This window comes from Callospermophilus lateralis, chromosome 6 (assembly GCF_048772815.1).
Source record: "Callospermophilus lateralis isolate mCalLat2 chromosome 6, mCalLat2.hap1, whole genome shotgun sequence".
In the NCBI taxonomy this organism is placed as follows: Eukaryota; Metazoa; Chordata; class Mammalia; order Rodentia; family Sciuridae; genus Callospermophilus; species Callospermophilus lateralis.
In genome coordinates, this window is record NC_135310.1 from 124,865,013 (window position 1) to 124,891,408 (window position 26,396).

The following is a 26,396-nucleotide window of genomic DNA, read 5'->3' on the forward strand; positions in this document are numbered from 1 at the left end:
AGTGCTTTTATTTCAGTCTCATGGGGCTCTGATGTCCCTTGGGCTTCCTATCATTCTCTCCTTCCACGGGTTCAGGGTTTGCACCTTCCCTACTTCAGAAAACAAAAGAAAACTCATCTTCCGCTCAACGCTCCCTCCAGACTTGCCATCAACCTTCATCCTCATTCTATAGTCTTTGGGGTGCCGCCAGCACAAAGGGCCTGGGGGAGGGTGACGTCCCTCTGGGGAGTAAGGGGACTGGTAGATTGGGGACCTGCCGCTCCTTATCAGCGCCTGGAGGTGATGTCAAAGCAGGTGATCATCATGAGATGGTCCTTTCAGAAGTTGATGCGGCTCTCCAGGCGCTCGGTGACGCACTCCAGGGCCTCCAGGTACTCCAGGGGATCCAGCTCCAGCACCTGCTCCAAGTCCACTGCAAAAGAGGAAGGGCCTGGAGACTCTGGCAGGCAGAAAGAGCCATCCCATCTGCTCAGCCCAGACCACAGGGCTGCCTGTATCTGCCCCTCTGTCCCCAGATCTGATTTCTTCACCCGTCTCCAGCGGCCTGTTGTCCTTCCTACCTAATCCTTGGCCTCTCAGCCAGGGGATTGAAACACTGGTTACCAGTTTTTAGATCTTTAACATTTTGTTGAGATTATTCTGATAAATAAGGCAAAAATCTAGCTGCCCCCACCTCTGGCATCTCCACCACAGCATCTGTGAAAGATGACACCATTATTCTCCACTAACCATGAAGAATGCAGATCTTGAAACTGGTGTGGGACAAATCCCTCCCTTGTGATCTAACGTGACAAATCCCTCTGCCTCCTTAGATAAAGGCTGTTTCTGCCTCCTATTCCTTCATGAGCACTTTGTATCCACCTCTCAGGCTGAGAAACCTGACCTGTCTCTGGTCTTCCTAGGCAGTCTCATGTACTCGATGATCATTCAGGAAATATGATATAGATCTAAATTGGTAGGTGAGCTTTCTTAAGCTCAGAAGACAAGCTGACACTTAGGAGCAGGATGCTGACACTCAGGCCTATAGGGGGTGAAAAGTTTGAGTCGTGCAGTTTCTGAAGAGCAGGTGTCTGCAGTCAACCCACCTGGACTCAGTTTTCCTACTACGTCCATGGTGGCTGGGCAGAGGGGTGGGCTGCCTGGTACTAACTCCAGAGGTGCTACAAGGAGTCCCCATATGGGGAGGACAGCAGGGACGGCAACCAAGGCTGGTGGAGTGGCTGTGGAATCCAAAGCAGGGGACTTGCGTTTGATTCCCAGCTGCTCCATACTAGCTCTGTGACCTTAACTTCTGAAGGTGCCATGTCCTTAAATTTAACATGAGCGTAATAATTCCTAACCTGCCTATCCTATCTACCTTGAGTTGTTGAGAAGAATAAAATCAAAAAGGAGATAACGAATGTGAACATGGTCTGAAAACATTTGAAAACCATGTCATGCTACAGGACTATCAGGGACTGTAACAGAAGCAAACTGCTTTATACAGAGGACATCCCTGAGAGCAAGACTGTGAGGACACACACTCAAGGTTACAATTAATAAGGACTACAGCTGGAGGGAGACCCAGTCTAACAGGCTGAATGCCCCTCTAATACTGAAGAAACAACACCTCACTACACCATAACCCCATCAGACCTCATCACTGTACCACCTCAAAAGCGGCATCTAATCTAAAAATTAAAAATAAAAATGGACCCCAGCACATCTATTTCTTTGCCAATACCCTGCCAGCCCAACAACAGGAATAGTCAGCATGCAGACTCCATAGTTTTTTTAAAATTTTTTCCCCATTCTTATTTTCCACTCATCTTAGAAAAACAATCTGTGCTTCTCCTTTCATGTGGCCTTCTGTTCATTCTCTTTATTAGCATGACCAATAGCTGATTCTTGACATATATGAAGGCAAGAAGGAATGTCTTCAGATGTTTCTTGGAAGCATGTGAAACACAGGTGTACTGAGGTGTAAGCCTGCTCCCTTCCTGGGAGAAAATGTGCTTTGTAAGATGAGGATCATTTTCAAGCCTGCCTTGGGCATAAACAGTTCTTGAAAAATAAAATGTTAATGAAAATGTTAAAAATGAAGAAACTATGGGGGGGGGCTGGGGTTGTGGCTCAGTGGTGGAGCACATGCTAGGCCCTGGGTTTGATCCTCAGCACCACATAGAAATAAATAAAGGCATTGTGTCTAACTACAACGAAACATTTTTTTTAAAAAATGAAGGGACTGTCTCAAGGGATGTCCCAGGATTTCAAAATGTCCAGAGATTTATGGGGAAAAAAAAGAAAAAAAAGAAAAGGCAGCCACAGGTGAGAGAGAAATAAGCACTAGGCTCCATGTTTGTGCCCTAGTCAGACATTAGCTAATGTTCTGTCTTGTCTGCCCCATAATGCCTTTGATAAAAATATCTTTGAAGGAAGAAAATTTCTAATAGAGGACTTCATTTCCCGTATTGGGCCTTCAGGCACAGGCTGTGTTTGTGGGACCGTGGGCCTAGCCACAGATGTTGCATCCCTGAAGCAAAGGATGCTCTCTGTATTGGGTATGGTCACTAGAACCCACTGATGTACTCAGGGGACATGGTACTACTCCATTTATATGGAAAAGAAACCTGTCACAAGCGGCAGGTGCTGGGAAGAGCCAGGCATCTGACAAATCCTGGCACTTTCTTTTTCACCAAAAATCATTTCACCCAATATTTTAAAAAAACAGCTTCTCTGGCACACAAATCTACGCCTCAGACCTCACTCATGGGCTCTCCTCACTGCCATGGAACACTAGGAGAGGGGGACATGCAGGGGAGGGGTGTTTTGAGAGGGGACAGAGGCAGTTGAGGGCTGGAGAAAAGAGCCAGATGGGAAACAGGGAGAGAATTTTAATGACAGTAGCATATTTTATCCCCCAGATTGTGGGATTGCTTCCCACATCAGTGTAGTAGTTGGGACCTGATTTAAGTTTTATTTCGCAGTAAATGGAATGGTTAGGAACAAATAAATAAGAGACAATTGAATCCACCTCTCAAAGAGAACAAAATTCCTCTGAATGATTATTAGATGGTTACTGTCATCAGGGGCTTTCTATTAAATGGAAATAATACCAGGCTGCTCCTCTTGCTTTCTGGGTCCTCCGTGAGGCTTTACTATGGTCGTACACTCTACCCTATCAAGAGCTCTATAAATTCATGTCTATTTCAGGCTAGATAAGCAGTGTGATTTTGTGGTCTAGGAGATTTGTAATACAGCCTTCATGTCTGGGTAATCTGCCACATGCAGGGGGGAAAAATCTCATTTTCAAGTGCTTTGGACTGAAACACATAAGAAATAATCTTGCAAGAGCAATATTCACCACTACTTTGCTGTTCCCAGCCCCTCCCACCTGCCCCAGGAGAGTAGGATTGTTCCCTCAGAGCAACCGTCTCCATCTGCCCCTAGATGAAGTGTGCCAAGGTCACCCTGGGTTAGGTGCCAGGCCTCTGTCACTGGGGAACCTGTTAGCCACAGTGATAGAAATGAACCATGGGCCTTACATTCATGGAGCCACTTGTTGGGGTCCAGCATCAGGTACTGTTTGGTCATCTCCAGGTCCTTCATCAGCCACTCGTACTTGGCTCTGACCTCTGCGATCCTCTGCTGGCGATGCTCCAGAATTTTTATTTTTGCGTTAAAGCACATGACCTCCTGCACAGTGATGGAGAAGGAAAGGGGCAGTGTATTGAAAAGAAAAAGAGATCCTTCTGCTCCTGTCCAGTCCACATAACCTCTTCTAGAGAGGAATACTTCTAAAGACCTTCGATGAGAAAGGAGATGGTCCCTGGTAAGTCTGGGAGGGACTTCAGAGACCTCAGTGGGATTTCTGCCTTGATAAACCAGACAGCTCAGCCATGGGGGAGACTGTTGCAGGTTGTTATTAAATGTAGAAAGCAGATGGTGTTCCAACTGGGCAAATGCTGGTCTGCATGAGTATGAATTCTCAAGACAAGGAGCCAGAAAAGCCCCCCAGGCCACTGTGTGCCCCAGCATATGAGTCTTTAAGGAATTTCAGGAGAGGACACAGATTTCCCTCCAAAGTGTCTATCCCACTTTATGGGCCCATGGTCACCCATCTGCCCACAACAGAAGCAGGTCCCTTCTCAGGGCAGGACCCATGGGGAACCGCGCCCACTCCAGGAAATGGACTCTCCTTGTTGGCGCCACTGCGTCACTGCTGCAAGCTCTCCACATCGTCGATTTCATAGACTTCGATCTCAAATGGTTTCCCGAGGCCCCTCTGGGTGCTCCGCAAGGGGCCATCCACCCAGCGGACCCCTGTGCTGGTGGTGGGTTTTCTCACAGGGGAAGAGGTATTGAGGGGCAATGCTAGGATGAGCCAACGTCTCTGAGAACCTAGGGAGAGGAATAAGCCACGTTTGATCCTTTTGAACTTCAAATTTTGATATCTTTCTTTGATGCAAGGAATGGGGTCATGGCAGGAAAGCTGTGGTCACCTGCTGAGCTGCACTGAAATGCTCTGACCTCCCACCCCTGACCCCAGCACGAACACCAAGAGATTTACCTGGAGAAGCCCAGCAAAATACCTGCTCTGCTCTTAGAACCCCCAACGTGCAGCCTAGAACTGTGAACCACCCTGTGTGTGCTCAGCACGGGGACATGTGCCAAAATGAAATGAAAGATACACATCCATGTTAGGGAAAAAAGGTCCCAGTGTTTGATAGTGTGGTTATAGGATTTCCAGAAAATACTGTGTATTTGTTTATAATGACAGTACTACAGTAAGCACAGACTGCATGCCAGATGCTAGTCACCATGCCTGATGCACTATGACAAACTATTAGCTGACCCCCAATATCTGTCCTATTTTGTGTGTGTGTGGTTCTGGGGATTGAACCCAGGGCATTGCATATGCTAGGCAACTCTCCACCACTGAGCTATCTGTGCAGCACCATCTTCTTTTTCTTCCTCAGCAAGAGACACCCTGATTTCAGCAGGGCACATGGCCAAACCAAGTGCAGACCATACTCCGGCATGATTTTGACCAATAGGACATAGGTAGAAGTAGTATGTATAGCTGCTAGAAACAATCAGCAAAAAGAAGAAAAACAAGACAGGTATCTTAGTCTCCCAGTACTCTGGAGACTACCACATGACACTAAATCTCTATATTGCTATAGGGGGTTTTCTGTCCTAGACAAACCTATCCTTACCAATATATACACAGTATCTCATCTAATTCTCACAGAAGAGGAAACTAAGGTACAAAGACCATTAGTAGCTTACCCAAGATCTCGGTGTTTCTTTGTTGAAAAAAAAATCCATTGATCATATTTTCTCTCTCTCTCTCTCTCTCTCTCTCTCTCTCTCTCTCTCTCTCACACACACACACACACACACACACACACACACACACACTAACAAAATCAGGTAACAAATGATTTCTCCAAAGGATGTAATGGTTTGGATCATTAATGCCCTCCAAAGGCCATGAGTGGTAGGTTTGGTCCTCAGCAGGTTATGCTATTGGACATGGTAGAACTTATAGGAGGTGGGACCTAGTGGGAGAAAGTTAGGTCACTGGGCATGTGCATTTAAAGGGGATGTTGGAACCTCGGTCCCTTTGCCCACTCCCTCTCTTTGCTTCCTGGCCTACATGAGGTGATAGCTTTGATCCACCACTGGCTCCCAACAGGCTGTGGTGTCTTGCAGCAGGCCCAAAGCAACAGGGTCAAACCCTGAAACCATGAGCCAAAATACATCTTTCCTCCTTTTTTACGTTATTTATTTCAGGTATTTTATCATAGCAATGTAAAGCTGACTGATGTGTTGGGATTAAATACCACAGGATTTGGTACATATGAGCCAAAATGAGCATTTGAGAGGAGATGCTCATTGAAGATAAATATCCTTTTGATTGCCTGTCTTCAGATCACTTATGTCTATTTTCATAGACAGAAAACAAATAAGAAGTGACTTGGGAATGGTGAACAGAGATGATCAGCTCCTTTGTGTCCTTAGGGGAAGGTCTCTAAAGAGAAATAACAAGCACATGAGTTATAACAAGTATTAACAAGGCCCAGAGTACCCTCTGACCCAAGCATCATCTTCCTGATGACCAGAGTCATAAGTGAGTCAGCTGTGGCCTCCTCGCCTTCTAAGCACAGGGCGTGAAATTTTCACCCATGTATGAAAGGGAACTTGCCTCTTTCTTTAAGGAATTAGAGGGTTTGATTCATTTCCCTGGTTTCTCTGCCTGTGGGAAGTTTTGGTGTCTCTGCTCAATCTGTTAAAGGCTGGACTGTGATCCTGAGTACTCCTTCAGAAGGGACAGGCATACCAGGGAGGGGCTCTCTCCTGGGCAGGAGGGTGTTGGGAAAGCTGACATAATCCCAAGTTTTTTATCCTGAGGCTGAATGGGGCCTGATATACTGTGTTTCTGAATTTCTGACTCCCCCTGCTCCAGAATGACTAAAGAAGGTGAAGTTTGCCTGAAGCCTTTGTAGCTGCTCCTTAGGATAGAAAGGATACAGAGCCCCATATAAAGTCAAATTTGAGAAAAAATGAGAATGAGAGGCCGTGAAGTTCTGGCAATCTGAAGGCTGCGAGGCATGGCATTTTTCCTGGAGGACCTGGAGATGCCCATATGTGTCAGTGAACTGGTGTAGCTGGAGGACATCATGTGAGGTTACAGCAATCAGGCACTTTGACCTCGGACTTGCCAGTCTCCAGAAGGGTGGGAAGTGGATTTCTATTGTAAATAAATTACCCAGTCTAAGATGCTTTGTTATAGCTGCAAGAAGGGACCCAGGCAAGTGGGAATGCCTCTATTTCTTCCACCTGCTCTGCTGTTCTCTGGTATAGCAGAGATGGTTCTGAATAATCTTCTATTCCTACAAGTTATGAGATAAAATTGTTATTCCAAAGATTAATAATAAATAAAAGAGGCCATGTTTAAAACAAGATAGAGAGGAAAAAACAAAAACAAAACCAAAGAGAGAGGCCTCTGGGGAAGAGTAAGACCTCAGACTAAGGCCTGGGTCACTGTGCCTCCCTTTCCTGTCGGAAGCCATTCTCACACGTGACTGGGTGACTCCCGGTTAGGGTCTGAGGCGCTCTGGCTGTGTCGGAGCTTTCCTGGCCCTCTCCTGATGAGAGAACCTGTCCGTGTGGGGGTGTAACTGACCACTGACCCCGGAGGCCCAATCACTGACCCTGACCTTGGAGTGCGGCTCCCCCTTCAACCTTCATTGGATGGAATTATCCCCTGAATTTCTTGCTCCCCAATAAAAGGCTACTCCCTGGCGTGCTCTCTCTCTCTCTCTCCTGCTAGCCCTGAGTAATCCTTGCTGCCCTGCCGGGCGGTTAGAGGAGGGAACCAGAGAGGGGAGCCATCTCGGACCTGGTCATAGAAAAAGGTAACTGAGTCTGTGTGTTTATTTCGATCTCGCTAGCTAACTTTTATGCCAAGAACCTCATTAATGAAACCATTGCGCTGGCCGCGTGGTAGAATTGGCGCCCACGAGGGGGGCATTCTAGATTAGCTAGATTGAGTGGGAGCGCGCTATAAAGATAAAAGGTAAAGATAAAGGAAATAGTGACAATTTGGGTCACAAAAGGAAGTGGTGACAATTTGGGTCACAAAAGTACCTTAAGATATTAAAGGAAAGAGACGTTAAATTAATTAAAATAAAAAATTCAACTTCTACCTATAAGGAAATGTATCTGACTATTTTAGACAGTATAATTAATCAGAAAGGAAAACAGATAAAGAAAGCTCAGTTATTACAATTCTTAGAGATTGTAGGTAAATATTGTCCTTGGTTTTGTGAACAAGAATCTCCAAATTTACTTAATTGGGAGAAATTAGGAAGAAAGTTACGAAAGGTCTGTCTTTCAAATGAATTACCGGGAGGCATAGATAATATTCAGAGAACCTGGACGGCCTTGGAAGTTTGTCTTTTTGAATATATGGGCCAGAATTCGTGGCCCCCTGAAGACCTGCTAAAAGGCATTCAACGGGCCATCAAGTCTATTCAAATGGAAAATCCGCCTGAGGCTACGTTAATTCCTTTTCCTTTAAGCCGCTTAAAAACGAAGGCGCTAGGGGCCAGGCCCAAAGTTAAAAATGTAAATTTAAACTTGCAAAATCAGGTTACTCGGCAGGGAGATTATGGAGAGCAACATCAGAAAGGAGATACCTCCGAGGTCATAGAGAGCCCTCCAAGGGAGGTAGACAATCTTCCTGGAGAGGAAAATCTGGAAGAGATTCCTAGAGGGGCTCAGAGTTCTTCTCAGCCACGTGACTTAAAAGCCCAATTTCAAAATGGCGATAACACAGAACCTTTACCAGCTAATCTATGGGGAAGAGATATTTTAACCAAAATGGGATTATTATTAGTTACTCCTAACTCTATGAGATCAGTTGAGGAAGTTAGTCAGAGATATTTTCCTGGAGATGATAGGGAGACCCTTCAGGAAGAGTATCTGTTTACAAACCAGTCTCCACGACAAAGATTAGTAAATGCTCCAAGCCAAAATTTTTACTAGGGGCCCTGAGTACTTCCCCGATCCCTAAGACAGCTGAAAAAATCACCTGGCTCACAGAGGAGCCTATATGGATTTCTCAGTGGCCCATCTCAGGGGAAAAGCTTAAAATAATTCATAGGTTAGTTGAGGAACAACTTCAGGCTGGTCATATAGAACCAACGCTTAGTCCTTGGAACACACCTATTTTTGTTATTAAGAAAAAGTCAGGAAATTGGAGATTGCTGCAGGATTTAAGGGCAATAAATCATGCAATTCAGCCTATGGGATCCTTACAGCCAGGACTTCCCTCTCCCACAGCCATTCCTTTAGATTATAGCTTGATGGTAATAGATTTAAAAGACTGTTTTTTCTCTATAAGGTTACATCCTGGAGATTGTGAGAGATTTGCTTTCACTGTCCCAACAATTAATTTTAAGGAACCTGTTAAAAGATATTGCTGGAAAGTACTCCCACAGGGAATGCGTAATAGTCCTACTCTGTGCCAAAAATACGTAGACCAGGCGATAGATCCCATAAGAAATAGCTTCCCTGATGCATATATTATCCATTTTATGGATGATATATTATTGGCTCATGCTAATCCAGAGGTACTTTCAGAAATTTTTACTCAGAGACTTCGCTTTCAGCAATGGGTTTATGCATAGCTCCTCAAAAAATTCAAAAAGTGTCTCCTTTTCAATATCTAGGTCAGATAATTCAAGGACGTACAATCCATCCTCAAAATCTTCAGATAAGAATTAAGGAGCTACATACCCTTAATGATTTTCAAAAGCTATTAGGAGATATTAATTGGCTGAGGCCATCCTTAAAACTAACTACTTCTGAGTTAAGTCCTTTATTTCAGATATTACAAGGAAATCCCTCTCCAACCTCTCCACGTCAGCTAACTTTAGAGGCTAAAACAGCTTTAAGGAAAGTTGAAAATGCAATTAAAAATGCACAGCTTACTAGAGTTGATCCTAAGGAAATGGTGTATTTATTAATATTTCCAACTGAACATACACCAACAGGAGCCATATGGCAAAAATTAGGAGTTATTGAGTGGATTTATTTATCCCACTCCCCTCAAAAAACATTAATTCCTTTTCATGATTCTATAGCTCAATTAGTAATTAAGGGTAGAACTAGGATTTTACAATTAATTGGATCTGAACCTGATATCATAATTATTCCATTTTCTGTTCAACAGATTAATTGGCTTTTTCAAACTTCTAGCCCATGGCAAATAGCCTTTGCTGATTTTCCTGGCCAGATAGATAGTCACTATCCTCGTGATAAAATTATACAATTTGCATCATTAACGTCACTTATTTTTCCAAAGATTGTACGTGCCCATCCTATAGATGAAGCCTTATCAGTGTTCACTGATGGATCAAGTTCAGGTAAAGCAGGATTTTATAGTCGTGTTCACACAGAGGTAATACAAACTTCTTATACTTCTGCCCAAAGAGCAGAGCTTCAAGCTCTGATTTGTGCCTTAACTTACTTTGCAAATGAGCCTATTAACATTTATTCTGACAGCTTATATGCAGTCGGAGTTACTAAAAATATTGAAACTTCAGTTATTGGGTATACTTCATCACAAGAGTTATTTAAATTATTTCATAATTTACAAAAGGCAGTGCTAATGCGGAAATATCCATGTTTCATAGGACATATACGAGCTCATACTAATCTTCCAGGACCTTTAGCTTCAGGTAATAACAAAATTGACAGACTCGTAGCTTTTTGTCAACAGATGTCTTCATATGACTGTGCACTAGCTTCCCATTCCTTGCATCATCAAAATGCTTCTAGCTTACGTAAAAAATTTAATATTACTAGAGAACAAGCTCGTCAGATTGTAAGCCAATGCCCTAAGTGTGTTATTCACACTCCATCCCTGCCATCAGGGGTAAATCCCCGTGGATTAAAGCCAAATCAAATCTGGCAAATGGACGTAACTCATATTCCTCAATTTGGTAAGCAGTGTTATGTGCATGTCATAGTGGACACTTATTCTAGATTTATTTTTGCCACAGCACGTACTAAGGAAAATTCTCAAAATGTAATTTCTCATTGCCTAGCAGCTTTTTCTGTTTTAGGATGCCCTATGCAAATTAAAACAGATAATGCTCCAGCTTATGTGAGCTCTTCTTTTCAACAATTTTGTCAAGAGTTTAAAATTAATCATAAAACAGGAATTCCTTATAAGCCCCAAGGTCAAGCCATTGTAGAACGAGCTCATTTATCTATTAAACTTCAATTACAAAAATTAAAAAGGGGGGATAGGCTTATGACTCCCCAAAATAGCCTTAATCATGCCTTGTTTGTTTTAAATTTTTTAAACTGTGACGCAGAAGGTCACACTGCTGCTGAGAGACAAATGTCTCCCTCAGTAACAGGCCCTTTAGGCAGAATTTTGTGGAAAGATTTACAAACCGGTCAGTGGAAGGGCCCAGACCCGGTGCTTATATGGGGTAGAGGGCATGCTTGTATTTTCCCAGAAAATTCTTCTCGTCCTATTTGGGTGCCTGAACGTACTATCAGACATGGAAGAGATAGAACCCAGATTCAAGTGACTGAGGATCGACCCAGAGGAGCCCCCATCCAGAAGGAGGAGATATCGGAAAAGGATGAAGAAAGACCAGATTGACCCAGCCAAAAAGCTGATTTCATGGGAAGACGTGAAGAAGCTAACAACCCAGGCTTCCCGAATACTTCGAGACCTAGGAAAAAACAGGACCCCAATGATGATGGTAACAACAGTAATTGCCCTACTGGGCTGTCAGGTAAAGGGGGATCAAGTAGACACTTACTGGACATATTTCCCAGATCCACCCCTGGTACACCCAGCTGTGTGGACTGGAAAATCTATTCCAGTATTTACTAATGACTCATTCATGATGGGAGGATTTACAGATACTCATATTACTCCCAATCATGTGACTAGATTTAATTATTCTGGCTATAGTGCCCAATTACCCTTGTGTTGGTCCCACGATAAACATGCTGGCTGTCTGAAAGTATCATTCGAAGAAAAGACAGCGATTGGTAGACCTAGACTGACAAATAATTCTATTTATGGAGATTTAAAGCCTAATACTAGATCAGTAATTAAGATGGGACTTTCCCATAATAAGCCAGTCATTTCTGCCAAACCTCCACGGATACACCACTGTCCAAATAGTTCTACAATTGAGATTGGCACCTTTCCTAAATGGATGGATTGTATAAATCCCTTTCCTGTACAACATAAGGTGTCTAAAGATAGTGGGTATATTTTAGACTGGTCTCCAAAAATTGATAAGAGACAATTACGAAGAAATTCTGCTATGACACCTGCAGGATTTGTTAGTAATATTTTGACTTATAGTAAAGGTGGTGTTCAAAAAGATATTTGGCGTTTAATTGCTGCCTCAGAATTCTTACATTTTACAGACAAACCCTTACCAAGATTTATTGGCAAGAACTGTAAAGAGGGATCTTGCTATGGCTTACGAGCTTGTGTCCAATCTCCTTATGTTTTAATTATTGGAAATGTAAAAGTTAAATGGATAGATGACAGATATATTGTTACTTGTAATAAATGTAACCTAACCAATTGTATTACTAGGTATAATAGAGGAGAAGGAGTGCTGATACTTCATCAGCCCTCTTTTGTTTTATTACCTGCTAATATTTCAGAGCCATGGTATGCTGATGCTGGTTTACAAGTCTTACAGCAAATTCATGCCCAGCTGGCAAGACCTAAACGTGCTATTGGAGTTATAATTGTTGGTGTTTTGGCGCTAGTCTCTTTTATTGCCTCAACTGTCTCTGCGTCTCTGACATTGTCTCAGAATATTCAGCATGCAAAATTTCTTAATAATTTAGCTCAAAATACTTCCAAGGCTCTGCGTAATCAAGTAAATATTGATGAAAAGATTGAAACTAAATTAAACGCCTTAGAGGCAACTGTTATTGACATAGGTAATGAACTTTCAGCCTTAAAATTTAAAGAAAGGCTTAAATGCCATGCTAATTATAAGTATGTGTGTTACAGCTGCCAAGTACAATGCTTCTCTCTGGGATTGGGAGAAGGTTAAAAACCATTTGTTAGGTATTTGACAAAATAGTAATAATAGCTTGGATATTCTGGAACTTCATCACCATATCCAAGACATTCAAAATAATAGAGCTGATTTTTCAGATCCTTCTTCTTTGGCTAACCAAATATTAAAGGAGTTAAATGGATTCAACCCTGGAAATATTCTCAAACACTCGGCCTGGTACATTATTGGATTATTCTCTTTGCTGCTAATTCTTTATTGCGTTGTAATTGTAGGATGGCGAGTCTTCAGAATAAGAATGCAGAAACTCCAGAGAGTGAACCGCCGCCTCATTTTTGCGAAAAGAAAGGGGGAATATGTCGGAAGCCATTCTCACACGTGACTGGGTGACTCCCGGTTAGGGTCTGAGGCGCTCTGGCTGTGTCGGAGCTTTCCCGGCCCTCTCCTGATGAGAGAACCTGTCCGTGTGGGGGTGTAACTGACCACTGACCCCGGAGGCCCAATCACTGACCCTGACCTTGGAGTGCGGCTCCCCCTTCAACCTTCATTGGATGGAATTATCCCCTGAATTTCTTGCTCCCCAATAAAAGGCTACTCCCTGGCGTGCTCTCTCTCTCTCTCTCCTGCTAGCCCTGAGTAATCCTTGCTGCCCTGCCGGGCGGTTAGAGGAGGGAACCAGAGAGGGGAGCCGTCTCGGACCTGGTCATAGAAAAAGGTAACTGAGTCTGTGTGTTTATTTCGATCTCGCTAGCTAACTTTTATGCCAAGAACCTCATTAATGAAACCATTGCGCTGGCCGCGTGGTAGACTTTCCTGTTCAGGGTTGATACTTGTGTACCTTGAACCAGTTTAGATGGGGACTCACTTGCGTAGAGCCAATGCAGGTGAGGACTCACTCCCCTTGACCATATGTAGACAGAGATTCTCCCCTTGAGCCATTGTACGCTTGATTCCATTTGGGCAGATTTTTTTGGCCAGAAAGTACCCCTTTCCCAGTCTATAGGCCCCTCCCTGAGGTGTGTGGAGAGGCTATGTGGCAGCTGTTGGAGAAAATACCTCTGGAGAGGCATTGGAGATTCCAGAGTGTTCTGGGGCATCTCCCCATAATCCCATGTTCAGGAAAGTGAGAGGGCTGGGTGCTTCACCGCATGCCATTCGGTCTCTGCACCCAGAATCAAATCTGAGAAAAAGATTTGGTTCCTGCTAGAGGTCCTAGGGAGAAAGCACATGGGCTTCAGGAACTGGAGGTGTTAAACCATCTCAGTGTTGCTACTGACTTCATAGCCAAGTGCACCCATGTGGAATTGCTCTTTTCTTTTGGTTCTAGGGACACTGAAGTTTGTAAAGTGAAGTGAGCCCAAATAAAGAGTTAGAAACCCTCAGGTCAGTTGTAGGGAGGGTGGGATGGATGTTTGGGTCAGTGCAACTCCACAACTCAGAGGAGTTTATGGGTAGCATTCCAGAAAGCCAGAAGTGATAAACACCTTCACAGACTCTGATTAGAAGCAGGTCTCACTGATCAGTGAGAGCAAGATGGCGGCCCTGAGGGCCACCATGCATAGGGTGCTGGGAAGTCCCATGAAAGTGAACCTGTAGATGGATCAACAGAGTTTGCTCCAACCTCAAAAACCATGAGTCAAAATAAACTTTTCCTCTCTATGTTGTTCTTGTCAGGTCTTTTGGTCATAGTGATGAAAAAGCCATTAAAACACCCATCATAAGCCTGATCTTGGTGATGATAGAGAAAACCAAGGACAAGGGCAAAGGGGATGTAGTCAGGGTAGAGAAATGGAGTTTAATGATGTGAAGGATGTTTCATAGGTAGAGATCGTGTCCTTCCTTTCCTTTAAAGGACCCAGGGAGCAATAATATTGGCATGCTATGACATCATGGGGAGAAGACTGGCTCCAGGGTCTTGTCTGGTCCCCATGTAAAGTTCTTGGACTTTCTGCAAGGTCTACTATATCCACCTTGTAAGCAGATGTTTCCAAGTTTTGTGGGGCATAGTCTGCCACTGACCATTCTTACCAGATTGCTGGTGGGGTCTGAGCAGGAACCATGGCCAGTGGGGCACCCCAGCCAGACAGGAGTCTTGCAGCACCCACCACAAACTGCCTGCTGGGTCTGTGATGGTGCACTGGAAATCAGCCTCCTTCTAATGCTAGAGGATCAGGATGTCTCTCTTTCTGACCACTTTCTGCTCAAACAGCACAGCCCTTGAGAAATCCAGAATATAAAGAAATACTCAGGCTGATAACTGCCAACATAACTTTGCTGTATGAAATGTCCCAGGTTTGGCCTGAGTAAGTCACCGCTGTTACTTTCACAAAACATTCAACCAGACCATTCTCATTAAATGGAGGCTGAACCCTCTCAGTCATCCCCTTCTGAGTTTGGCCACCAGCAATATTCATGACACATCACTGTCCATCTCTCTCTGTCATCTTCAGTACAGAAAGACCAGGTGAGATGTCTGATGCGGGACCTTCTGCTTTTGACATCACTGAGCTGAAGATTCTGCTGCCTAGAAAACATAGGCATTTTGAGCAAGGAGGCCTCACAACACTCTCCAGGCATGTACTTCTGTCTATTTCCAAATGCCTATCTCTAGGATAGGAATCTTCCCGCATGAGCTTTCCCCTTCATCACCCACCACATTCTGGGTCAAGGTGCAGGCACTAGGAGAGCAATGAACTGGAAAGCATGAAGCACTTATGTAGAAATGAAACCACAGACATAGAGGAGAGTGAGAGAGTGAGAGAAAGGGAATGAGGGAATATGACTATGTATGTTCTTACTGATCTGCAAGAAGCCAGCTCCCTGGAATTCTAGAACTGATGAGTCAAATAAGGAAGATAGATGAGAAGGAGGCAGGTTCCCCAGGGCCTCCAAGGTCCCCTCTAAGCAGAGCCTGAGCTTCCTCACACACTCTCTGTGACTCTCAGCCCTGTACGTGGGACCACATCATGCCCTCTGCCCCCATCTATGGTCTTACTCTTAAAGAGCTTCCTTGGTGCCTTAGGAAGTCAATTAATCCTCCCTACCCCATAACATATTCAAAAAGGTTCTCTCCTCTCTCTCTAGGTTCAGCCTCTTAGAAACAGTTTTGAAATCTTAAATCTGCCAGGAAGTGGATCTTCTTCCTCCAGTCTTCATTAAGCCCATGGCCACTGTGTTTCTGGAATCCATTAAAACAAAACCAGGACATGCATGTGAGAACAAAATGAGAAGCAGAGCAAACCGCGGTGCTCTCAGGCGCTGGCAAGGGGTGTTTAGTCACAGATACTTGTGTAGCGCTGTGTGAACTGAACCTGGTATCCCTGGAGCTCAATTCACTACAGGTGGCAAATCACAACCCACAAGATGGGCCCATCAGTCAGTAATGTTTATCTGACAAGAAGAGAAGGGAAGACATGTGATTGGTGCTTTTTTGACAAAGGAAATAGGAGACTAGACTCAACATTTCAAGTACTTATCACCAACAGGACAAGATAAGAAAATACATAGAAAAGAAATATGAGCTGAATTTTAGGGATATGCTGCCAACCAACCAACTAATGCATGAATCAGTGGTATCCAAGGTTAACCTGCACCTGCTCAGTGCTGAGTTTCAGGCAGGCTGAGGCAGGAGCAAAACAGGATGTGTAGAAGCTCATGTCCGATCAGGTCAAGGCCTCCGTGTGTCTCAGAACCAGCAGGCTTTCCTGGGGTAGTTTCTCTGTGGGCAGACCCTCCCTCACCCTGGAGCTTTCTGGATGCTGGATCGCAGCAGGCCTGGGCTCCCTGCAGTAGGTATCAGCTTCATTCAGGCCAAGATGCTCATCTAATTTTTGGCCTTACCTCTCCAGTTAAAGAGAAAGATGCCAAGAGGGCAGGGTGGGATGAAGGACCATGGGAAGAAGATAAAGATGCTCTAGGGAGAGTTTGCATGATGACTGAGGTGAGACTCTAGAGGGAGGTGGTAGTGTTAGGATAAGGGGCTTGACTGTTGCTATGTTGGCATCTGTCACACGCCACCCACGGATAGACTGATAGACCCTCAGCAACTTACATGCCTTCTGTTTGGGACAGACATGGGATCCACTCTTGTGCTGGCTGGCATTACTCTAATTCATAGCCCTAGACTATATACAATTTCATGTCACTGACCACAGAGGGGCCAGCTAGGAACTGTGTGAGGATGAATGAAAATCCACTCATTAAAGTAACTTACAAGTTTCTCTCATGGCTTCCTTGGTCAAGAACCTGTAATGACTCCCCACTGCCAACTACAATAATATATATTCTTGGGGTTGGGGATGTGGCTTAAGCGGTAGCACACTCGCCTGGCATGCGTGGGGCACTGGATTCAATCCTCAGCACCACATAAAAATAAAATAAAGATATTGTGTCCACTGAAACACTGAAAAATAAAAATTAAAAAAAATTCTCTCTCTCTCTTTCTATCTTTAAAAAAATTATCTCTGTCTCTAAAATTATATATATATTTTCTAGTTTTAGAGACTGATATAGAGTATAAGATAGTGGGCACTTTTATTCAGTTCCTGGATGTCAATGAGTAACTTAATCTGGGATTGCATTTTGTAGTCTCTCAATAATAGGCCCCTCTTGATCGTGGTCTTGCAGTTTGGAGCTTGGGCTCTAATCCCTCAGTCTCCAGTGTCTTTCACCCCTTCTGCCTGTGAAAATATCAGGATCCTTCAAGACCAGGCCCCGGCCTGGTATTTCCCTGCAGCCTTCTACCGTTGCTCTGACTCACAGGGTCCTGACTTTACCTAAAATATCTGATACACTTATGTCTGTACTCCCCAATCACACAGTTCAGCCCTCAGTCCCTGACCCTGCCATTCTCAATTTCATGCTTTTCTTCCTTTCTCTCTAATTAAATTACAGACTCCTTATAGTCACCTTGTAATTTATGTTGCTGACATTCCTCCCTCACTGGAGACTTCTATATCACTAAGCTCTAGGAGTACATGCCTGATGAATGCTTAACAAGTGCTGTGGTGTAATTTTGGGTATAACCCCAAAGGCCATATGTTATGGGCTTTTCCCCAGCCCATGGCATGACTGGGAGGTGGTGGAACCTTCAGGAGCCGAGGCCAAGTAGGAGGTCTTGGGTCACCGGGATATGCCCTTGAAGGGGATAATGAGAATCCAGTGTCTTTTTTTTTTTTTTTTTTTTTGCTTCTTGGCCACCATGAGGTAAGTGACTTTGCTTCATCACACACTTCCCACTATGCTGTGTTGCCAAAAGCAACAGGCCTGTCTGATCAGGGACTGAAATCTCTGAAACCACAATAAAAAATATACCTTTGCTCTTTTTAAGTTGATTGCCTTGGGTATTTTTTTACAGTAATGGAAAACTATCAGATATAACAACCAAAAATAAAGCTTCCTGACAATGGGTTGCCTTATGAAAAGAATGTCATATTGCCATCAATATTTTTTGTATTAATTGACATAGTCTCTTATGATGTGGGCAACAGGCAGATCATGGTTATTATCTACCAAATCCCTTACTTAACTTATACATGAGAAAACTGAAGCCCAGAGTGGCTAATTATTTCTGAGCGATCACACAACTCAAGATCCCATGTCTTCTACTTTCTGGCTTAATCTTCTCACTGCACCATTCCACACAAAGACCATAAGAATAAGCCTGATTATGTTCACTCTTACTAATAACATGGGTCTCTAGGAATGAGGCTGTAATAATGAACTGTGGTGATATTTGATGGTTTCTATTGTTATATGCATCACAAGGAAATCTGAGTGCTCACCGTTATTTACCCAATGATAAAATTCTAGTTCCTTTTTGTAAAGCAAATAACCAAAGCATTAAAATTTTTCCAACTCAAAAGACATCTCAAATAAAATACCACTGCCTAGTAATTGTAAACATTAGCCATCTTCTTAGGAATTTCCTTTGAGGGGTTTTATGGTTTCTCCTAAAGAAATGGTTTTTGATGGATGCTTATAACACCTGACAGCCAGCATTTCTCTTAATAATAATCATAAACAAGTGAGTCAAGGTCACCTAACCTGAAATGAGCTCCACTTCACCACCAAATCCATCATGGAGACCCAAATCTGTGGCAGCAGATCACAAAGGTCTGATGCTCTGGGCACTCCATATGAAATCCTATCTCTAGCACCTATCATCATATTTTAATTTTATATTATTTCCTCCAAAGGTCTTATCTAAAAAGAGACCCTCAAAGGACAGCACCTGTGAAAGGACTCAGCCCTGAGCAAGGTCATGTGCAAAACCTGCGGCCACTCTCCAAGGAGCTATTGTGCACATTTGTTTCTTTCACATCTTTTTCCTCCTCTTTATTCCACTACAACAGGCAAACCAATAAATTAATGTCTTGAAAGAGAATAAAAAGCCGTGAAAGAACAATTAATTCAAGGTACTTAATTAGAGAGAAGTAATGAAAGCATTGTCTAACACTAAAACACAGATGACCACATAGCAAATGTCACACAATCGTCTGGATTTGAAGATCAATACTGGGTAGGTTGAAATAACGGGGTTTGTCAGTCAAGTACTGAGGGGGCAAGCAGATATTTCTACCCCACAAAGATAGTGGGGTGGCTGGGGTTGTGGCTCAGCAGTAGAGCGCTCGCTTAGCACGTGCGAGGCCCTGGGTTCGATCCTCAGCACCACATAAAAATAAATATGTAAAATAAAGGTATCATGTCCAACTACAATTGAAAAATAAATACTAAAAAAGATAGTGGTGTAGATAAACTTTGTTATGTTTAGTGACTAATACCAACACATTGTTATACCCTTGGCCCTGATGATAGGACACAGCAGCTGTTTTGTTTTACTGACTAGCTTGTCACTTCCAACTTGTCTTATATGGGGTTCTGCTCCAATGTCTGCTGCTGAAACTGAGGGGGTGGGGGGTGAAGCAGAGCACACACCAAGTGCATCAGATGCTGAAACACACACCACTGGGAAATAAAGACTTTAAGGTGCTGACAGCCATGAAGTTTTCCAAACATTCTTAGAATGTAACATCCTCACCACCATGTTCTGTGAGTTGCAATGGGGTGGGGGTGGCGGTGGGACATCTGGGGATGTAAAACTGCATGAATTAATGATCCCTTAAGGCCATTTCTTTGATTTGAGGAAGACAAAGGGTTATGATGTGCTCTGATCAGAGTCCTTACATCTGGATTGGAGCATTCCAGAGCTAGAACTCACTGGTGGTGGAATATGGAAAAGCAATGTCATGATTGATAGAAAAAGTCTCTGGGACAGGAGCTGCAGATGCAGCTGGTGCAGTAGAAAAAGGACCCCCTTTCTGAGCATCACCCCATATTTTAATCCCAAATAGGCTGTTGATACCCATATTCTGCAAAGCAGTGGCTTCTGGAGAGCCTAGAATTCCACAGAAGGGGGAAGGGTGGCAGAGGACAGGCCCCCTGCCATCTGCATTTCAACCAAGGCACAGAATTGCATTGCGTTTGGGGCTTGGCATTATTCTTTTTTTATTTGAATGATGAGGCTAAAGAATGAATGGGGACAATTTCTTTAGAAGTCATTGAAGAATAGAAATTATTCCAGGCAAAATTCTCAAGTATCTCATTATTCCTGGTACCTTTTGCTTCTGTATCCCTGCTTCCTTCTCTCCTTCCAATCTTTTCACCTCACCTACCCAGTTCTCTTCTCCCTGCCCATCAAAACTTACTGTTACATGTCACACTAAACTCCAACAAACATGTCACTGGTTTTCCTGAGTTCTGGAGTATGTGCCTTTGGACAACAGATTCCTAGAGATGGCAAAGACTCCCTCCCACCACAGTGGTGGTAGTGTATGAGTGGTTCTATAAGGTGTGGCACTGTATGTGTGAACAGAAGGAGAAGTGCAACCTCTGTGGCTGGAGTCCACTCCTGACTGTCCATGACTGTCTTTGGGGTGGAAGTGGAGGAAGGCCTCTCCCACTGCGTCTTCAGTGAATCAATGTATACTCCATCCCTGAGAGAGGCTGCCAAGGTCTTGGAGACCTTCAGTCCCACATACAGGTTTCTGTAGTCCTGAGGTCAGGGAACCTGGCCTGATCCCTCAGAGACCTCTCAAAAGTAGTACAGTGCTTGAGCAAATAAAGCGACTGCTCAGGGACCAGGTAAGGAGACACCATAGAGGAAGAGCCAGTGATTCATGGATGCTCCTGTGCATCCAGCACCCTGGCCTTTCCCCCTGCTGAAAGTGAGGGATGGTGGCAGCCTCAAGGTCTAATGATGCACACAACAACAAGTTTTTACAGTGAAGCCTTCTGTGGTTCTATCCCTAGCCAAGAACTACAAGTGACAGGATATCAGAAAGAAGAGATGAGATCTCAATCCCCAGGACCTGGAGGTCCCCTCATCAGAGGACAGGGGAGCAGTGGACCACACACACACCTGCCCTTTACCTTCCTGGGACCCTGTCCTCAAGTGCCTGCCTGAATTGGACCATTTCTTTGGGAGTTTCAGGCTCCTGCACCTGGCGTCCACAAAGCTGCTGTTCTCACTCATGGAGTCCTGGGCCAAGGACGCACTGCCGGTGGCCTCGCTGTTCCTCATCATGCTCTGGTAGCTGCTTCCTGCCACCACTGTGGTAGAAGAGGGCAGTCTTCCCCATGGCCAGCGGGAGTTCCCGGCTCAACACGCTGCTTTTGTCACTGCCATGCCCCGTGCTGCACTGGTGTGGCTTCCGTGGTGGGGTGATCTTCCTGTAGGGCGAGGACAGCAGGTGCGCTGCTGCGGGCTTGTCCTCCACGGGAGCGCCACTGTGCTCCTCCGCCTCGGGTCCAGACCCCACCTGCAATCCCCGGGCGCCCCCATTCCCTTGCAGCAGCTCAGAGATGCGCCCATTGACTGCTCTCAGAGGCAGTTTGGAAGCCAATCCAGAGCTTCAGTTCCTGCTGACTGACTGGGTGAACCAGGACATGTGCTTCCTGCTGGGGGGCACGTTGGAGCTCTGGCCCACTGACTGAGGCAGCGACTTGGTGGAGAAGCTGAGGGTTTTGGTGGTGGAGGTTGACAGGCTGCGAGCTTTGGGGCTAGCCAGGAGGAGCTTGCTTACGGCTGAAATCTTGGACTGGCTGGCCTTGGACGAAGCCCCTGCTGACTGGGTGGTGCTGCAGCTGGGTGGTGAGGCCCCTGTGCTGCTGGTCCAGGCTCCTGCCAGCAAGTGGCATGGTTCCGTCTTTGTCAGTGTGCAGTCACGAGCTCATGGAGGACAGGCTCTCCGCCCTCTCCAGCAACAAGCTTTTGTAGTGGCTGACTGTTATTCTGCCAAGAGAGTTGGTTCTGCTGGCCACCTGCTCCAGCTTGGCACTGAAGAACTTGCTACTGCTACTGGCATCCTTCATCTTGTTGCTGGTCTTATCAGGGAATCTGGCAAAGAATGTGGCTGGCTGGTTCAAGGGACTGCTGGTGGTGCTGCTGCTGCTGGGACTGTGCTGGGGACTGGCCCGGTTCTTCTGATCCAAGCTGGACTTGTGAACAGGGGGCAGAGGGGAATTCCCTTTAGGCAGGGCAAGGACACAATGCTTGGGTGAAGCTACCTTGTGCTCCAGGGTTGCCTTAGAGGCCTGGGTGCCTGATGCTGTCCCCAGGCCATTGCTGTCAGCACTGCAGTGGTAGAAGAAGTTGTCTAGCTCCTCGTGTCTGCTGGCTTTATGAAATGCTCTAGGAAGGATGCAGGATTTCAGGCTTTTGCTGGAATACATTGGCCTTTGGGCCACCAAACCAGGCAGAGCCATCTCACATCCATCCACAACCCTCTTGAAGCTGTCAGTCACTGGGGAGGCAGATACCGCTCCACTGCTGCTGCTGAGCCTGTCGCCCGGGCTGGGCTTCCTATCCTGTTCTTGCTCTGGTCTGGTCTCAGGCTTAGAGGGGCCTGTGGCAGTTTCATATCTAATCCCTTCTTCACTGTGAAAAGCATTCTCTTTTTTCACTTCCTCTTCTCGTTTCAGCCAGGGGTCCTCAAATTTCATCTCTTTTTTTGCACTGGTTTCTTTACTCTCCTGAGACGGGGCTGCTCTGGCAGCTGTTTTGGAGATGACAGTAGAAGCCTCAGGCTCTTGCACATCCCGAGGGCTCATGGCAATGCAGGGGTAAACCATAATGTTGGTCTTCATGGGCATGGACCCTTCGCAATTGCTCAGGTTGGCTGTATTGGAGATGGTGACCATGGCCTTTTCCAGTGTGGATATTTTGCAGCTTTTGATGGGGGTGGCTTTGTTGAAAGAGTCTTCCCCCACCTCAGACAAGATGAGCAGGTTGTCAGGGCCTGCCTTGGGCTTCTCTCTGCACACCACATCAGTGTTCTGGATGCTGCTAACAAACTCTGAGGCTGGAGGTTCTGCCATGGCCTCCCCCATGCCCAAAACATGTCTGGGCTATGAAACTGTGACATGATTGCTTGCCATCACTGCCAGCGCTCATCTCGCTTAGCCAGGAGCTGATGGAGGAACGCCTGCTGCCTGTCTCCTGAGCCTTCGCATCCAGGCTTAGCTTCAGAATGGGCAAGAACTGTGTGATGCTCACTTCAGAGACGGGAGCCATGCTGGAGTAGCCCTCCAGATCTTTGCTGATGCTGATGATGATGCTGATGGGCCGGGAGCCTGAGGCTAAAGCCTACACAGAGCAGTCGCTATTGAAGCTGATGATGCTGGTGGAACGGCCACTGTCCAGGACTCCACTGATGTTCAGCTCTTCCACCAGCGTGAACACCAGCTCATCCTCCCCATTCAGCTTCAATAGCTGCTGCATGGTCACCTTTGTGGTGCTCAGAATCTCCTTCTTGGGGTCTGGAGGGGATGCTGCCTGATGCTCCTTCTCAACAGGGTTTTCTGGGAACCCCTCACTTCCAGCAGACATATATTTATTCAAAACCTGGGGGCTCATTCCAACTGGAGGGGTACGTACCTCAGGCTGCAGCAAGGACTTGCTAGAGACCATGCCAGAATCCTTGCTTAATGGTGGCAGTGGAGCAGAGCTTGGCAGGACCCCCTTCTGGGTATAGATTTTGCGTCTATGGGAAGGAGAGCTGGGGGGTTTGTACTCAGAAGTCTTGGATAGGCTGGCAATGACCAGCTGGGGGGAGCCCATGGGCCTGGGCTTGCCCTCCATGAAGCCACAGAAGTTCAGGCTCTCCTGGCTGCTCTGGAGGACGGGGCTGTGCACCATCTGGCCACTGCTGCCTGGGATGCTTCAGGGTGAGGCTGGGGTGGGGCTGCTGCTGCATACTGTGGCAGGCACAGGGGAGTGATTCCTTTGCATCTTACAGGCCAGGTTGTCTGGGCCTTCCCAATCAGTCAGCTGGCCATCTGACGCATTGTCTTCCTTATCGCACTCAGAAAGTGAGTTTGCCCCAGACACTTGGCTTAATGAGGGGCATTTGCTCGCCTGCTCTGCCCCAAACTGTACAGGCAGCTCTTCAAAAGGAAACTTACTGGGCTTCTTGCTGCCATAAATGCAGTCTAGTCTCTCTTGCAGCTCAGGAAATGTGTTACACTTCAAGCAGTCCCTTTCTGATTTGCTGCCTGCAGCCTCTCCTTCCTCTGTGGGCTGGCTGTCACCTCTGGTCTTCTGCAGGGCAGGTACAATGGGAACAAAGTCTGGGGGCCCCTCATTGTCAGTGAGCTCCTTGTCAGAGGGGGCTGTGCCATTAGGCCCAATGTAGATGACAGTGTTACAAGATTGCTCGCTGCTGGAGGAGTAGTCATGATCACTGGACAGGTGCGCAATGGGGAAGTCGGGGTCCACCGTGGCTCTGGTATGGAAAGTTCTCATCTGGGTGGGCCTGCACATTCTACCTTCCTCACAGGAGCTTTCTCCACCAGAGGAGATCAACATGTACTATGAGTGAGAGAACAGTTAATATGTGGCACCTCTGAGACAGCCCTCCCAGGGAGCCTGACATTATGTGGTAAATGGTAGAAGCCACTGACTCAACAGGAGCTACTGAACGTCCCTTTGATTGATCTCCCACATTGAAAAGCAGAACCATGACTCCAGTGGGCCATACCAGAGTGCCCAATGTTCCATGTTATAGGTGTATGTGCTTATGATAATCCCTATATGGCACTCTGAGGAATTAGAGGCTGCTCAGCAGAGGAGATGCAGTCCCCTTCTTACCTCTTAAGGGCTATTCCTGAATACAACTAACAGAACATTGGTTGGGAAACCCTGTTTTATACTCAATCCCCCCATTAAAAGATACATAAAGGAGAAGGAAAGAAAAGCCCTCCCACATGTTAATCGCTGCCCGCCCCACCCCAGGATCTGAGTGGCCACAACCACCATGGTCCTCTCAGGAATTCTTGCCAAGCTGCCACTGTCTGGGATTTGCTTCTGCCAGAGGAAAGGAGCCCAGTGGCATCTAGCAGACTCAGTATCAAGCAGAAAACATTGAATTAACACGACAATTCCAGCAGTCAGGAAATCACTCCTGAACATGGGGGGTGGGCAATAGGGCCACATGAGCAAGAAGTTAATAACCCTCTTTAGAGAGTTGACTCATTGAAGGACACAGTCTTCATCTACATAGGACCAGTAAGGCAAGAGAAAAACTGAATAATTTCCATCTCTCCAACATTTTTCATCTCAAAATTTATCTAAAGCACACCAAGCACTACCTGTCAGAGGTCAGGCTGGATGCCCAGGGCTAGAAGAAGACCTGATTCTCTCCTGTCAGTGGGAAGGTTTCTCTGCCCCCAAATGGGGACCACAGCAGTGATGCTTTCACATGAACCCCTGTGTTTGGGGATCAGCAATATTGATTTGTCTCTCTCTCTCTCAGTACTGGGGCAAGGCTCCAAAGCTCCACTACCCACTGCACCCACTGTGAACTGCTTACCTTCGTCTTCTTCTTCTTCATCCTCAAGACCCTTGATGTGATCTGGATGGTAGACAGGGTTTCTGCATAGTTCCCAGCTGCGGCAGAGATGTGAGTGTTCATGGTGGTGTGACAGTTCATGTTCCTCAGAGACTCCCGAAGCAGCATGGTGAGCTTGCTCTCTCTGCCAAACAAAGTGAATTAAGGCTGCATTAATGGGCCATGCTTCACATTGACTGTCAGGGTAGGTCTTTAGGTCTGTACATGGTTATTTTGTTGTGGTTGGTATTTTTTCTTCCTTTTTTTAAATGGCACACCAATTAGCATCATTTTCCAGCATGGGAGCATGGGGCTATTTGTGGTTGGCAGCTGAGCAAGTGCTTCTTACTCCAAAGATGAAATTCATGCAAACACCTCGCTGGGCACTTCTATTCTGGATGTGATGGGGTGTTCCTGTGTGTCTGTGTGCATATGACATTGCACATAATGAGGCCTGGGAATAGAAATGGGAAGAAGGGATCAGGAAAAAATGACATTGTGACCAGTGACTCAGCATGCTATCTGCATACACTGCCTTTCTCTGCAAGTCTGTGCACACAGACAATCCCTGTAACAAAAAGCAGTTCCCTGCTGAGAACTTGTATTGAAGATCTATGTGTTTATAATACATGCAAAATGTCTTACAAGGAGTTGGAACCACTTTATCTCTTAATTCTCATATTTGTATCTAGTAGCACAGAAGGACAAATGTATTTGTATTCCTGATAAGTGGAGAAACACAGAAATAAGCCCAAATAATCACTTGCTCAGTAATAGAAAGAACTTTCTAGAAAGGCCTCCTCTGGGAACTTTTCAGTTGCTGTATGGGGCCAAAGTGTCCAGAGTGGTGATAATGAGGCCCATGGGTTTACCGATTCTGTTTCTGGACACTTTAAGTATTGTACAGGAATGTCTCAAATTTTTTTTTCCATTTCTATACTTG

At 45.5% G+C, this 26,396-nt stretch overlaps 1 pseudogene; it reads right to left on the reverse strand.

Annotated features, from left to right (window-relative positions):
• Positions 1 to 266: 266 nt before the first annotated feature.
• The window catches only part of LOC143402031 (kinesin-like protein KIF26B), a 67,485-nt pseudogene continuing 41,355 nt past the window's right edge, over positions 267 to 26,396 (reverse strand).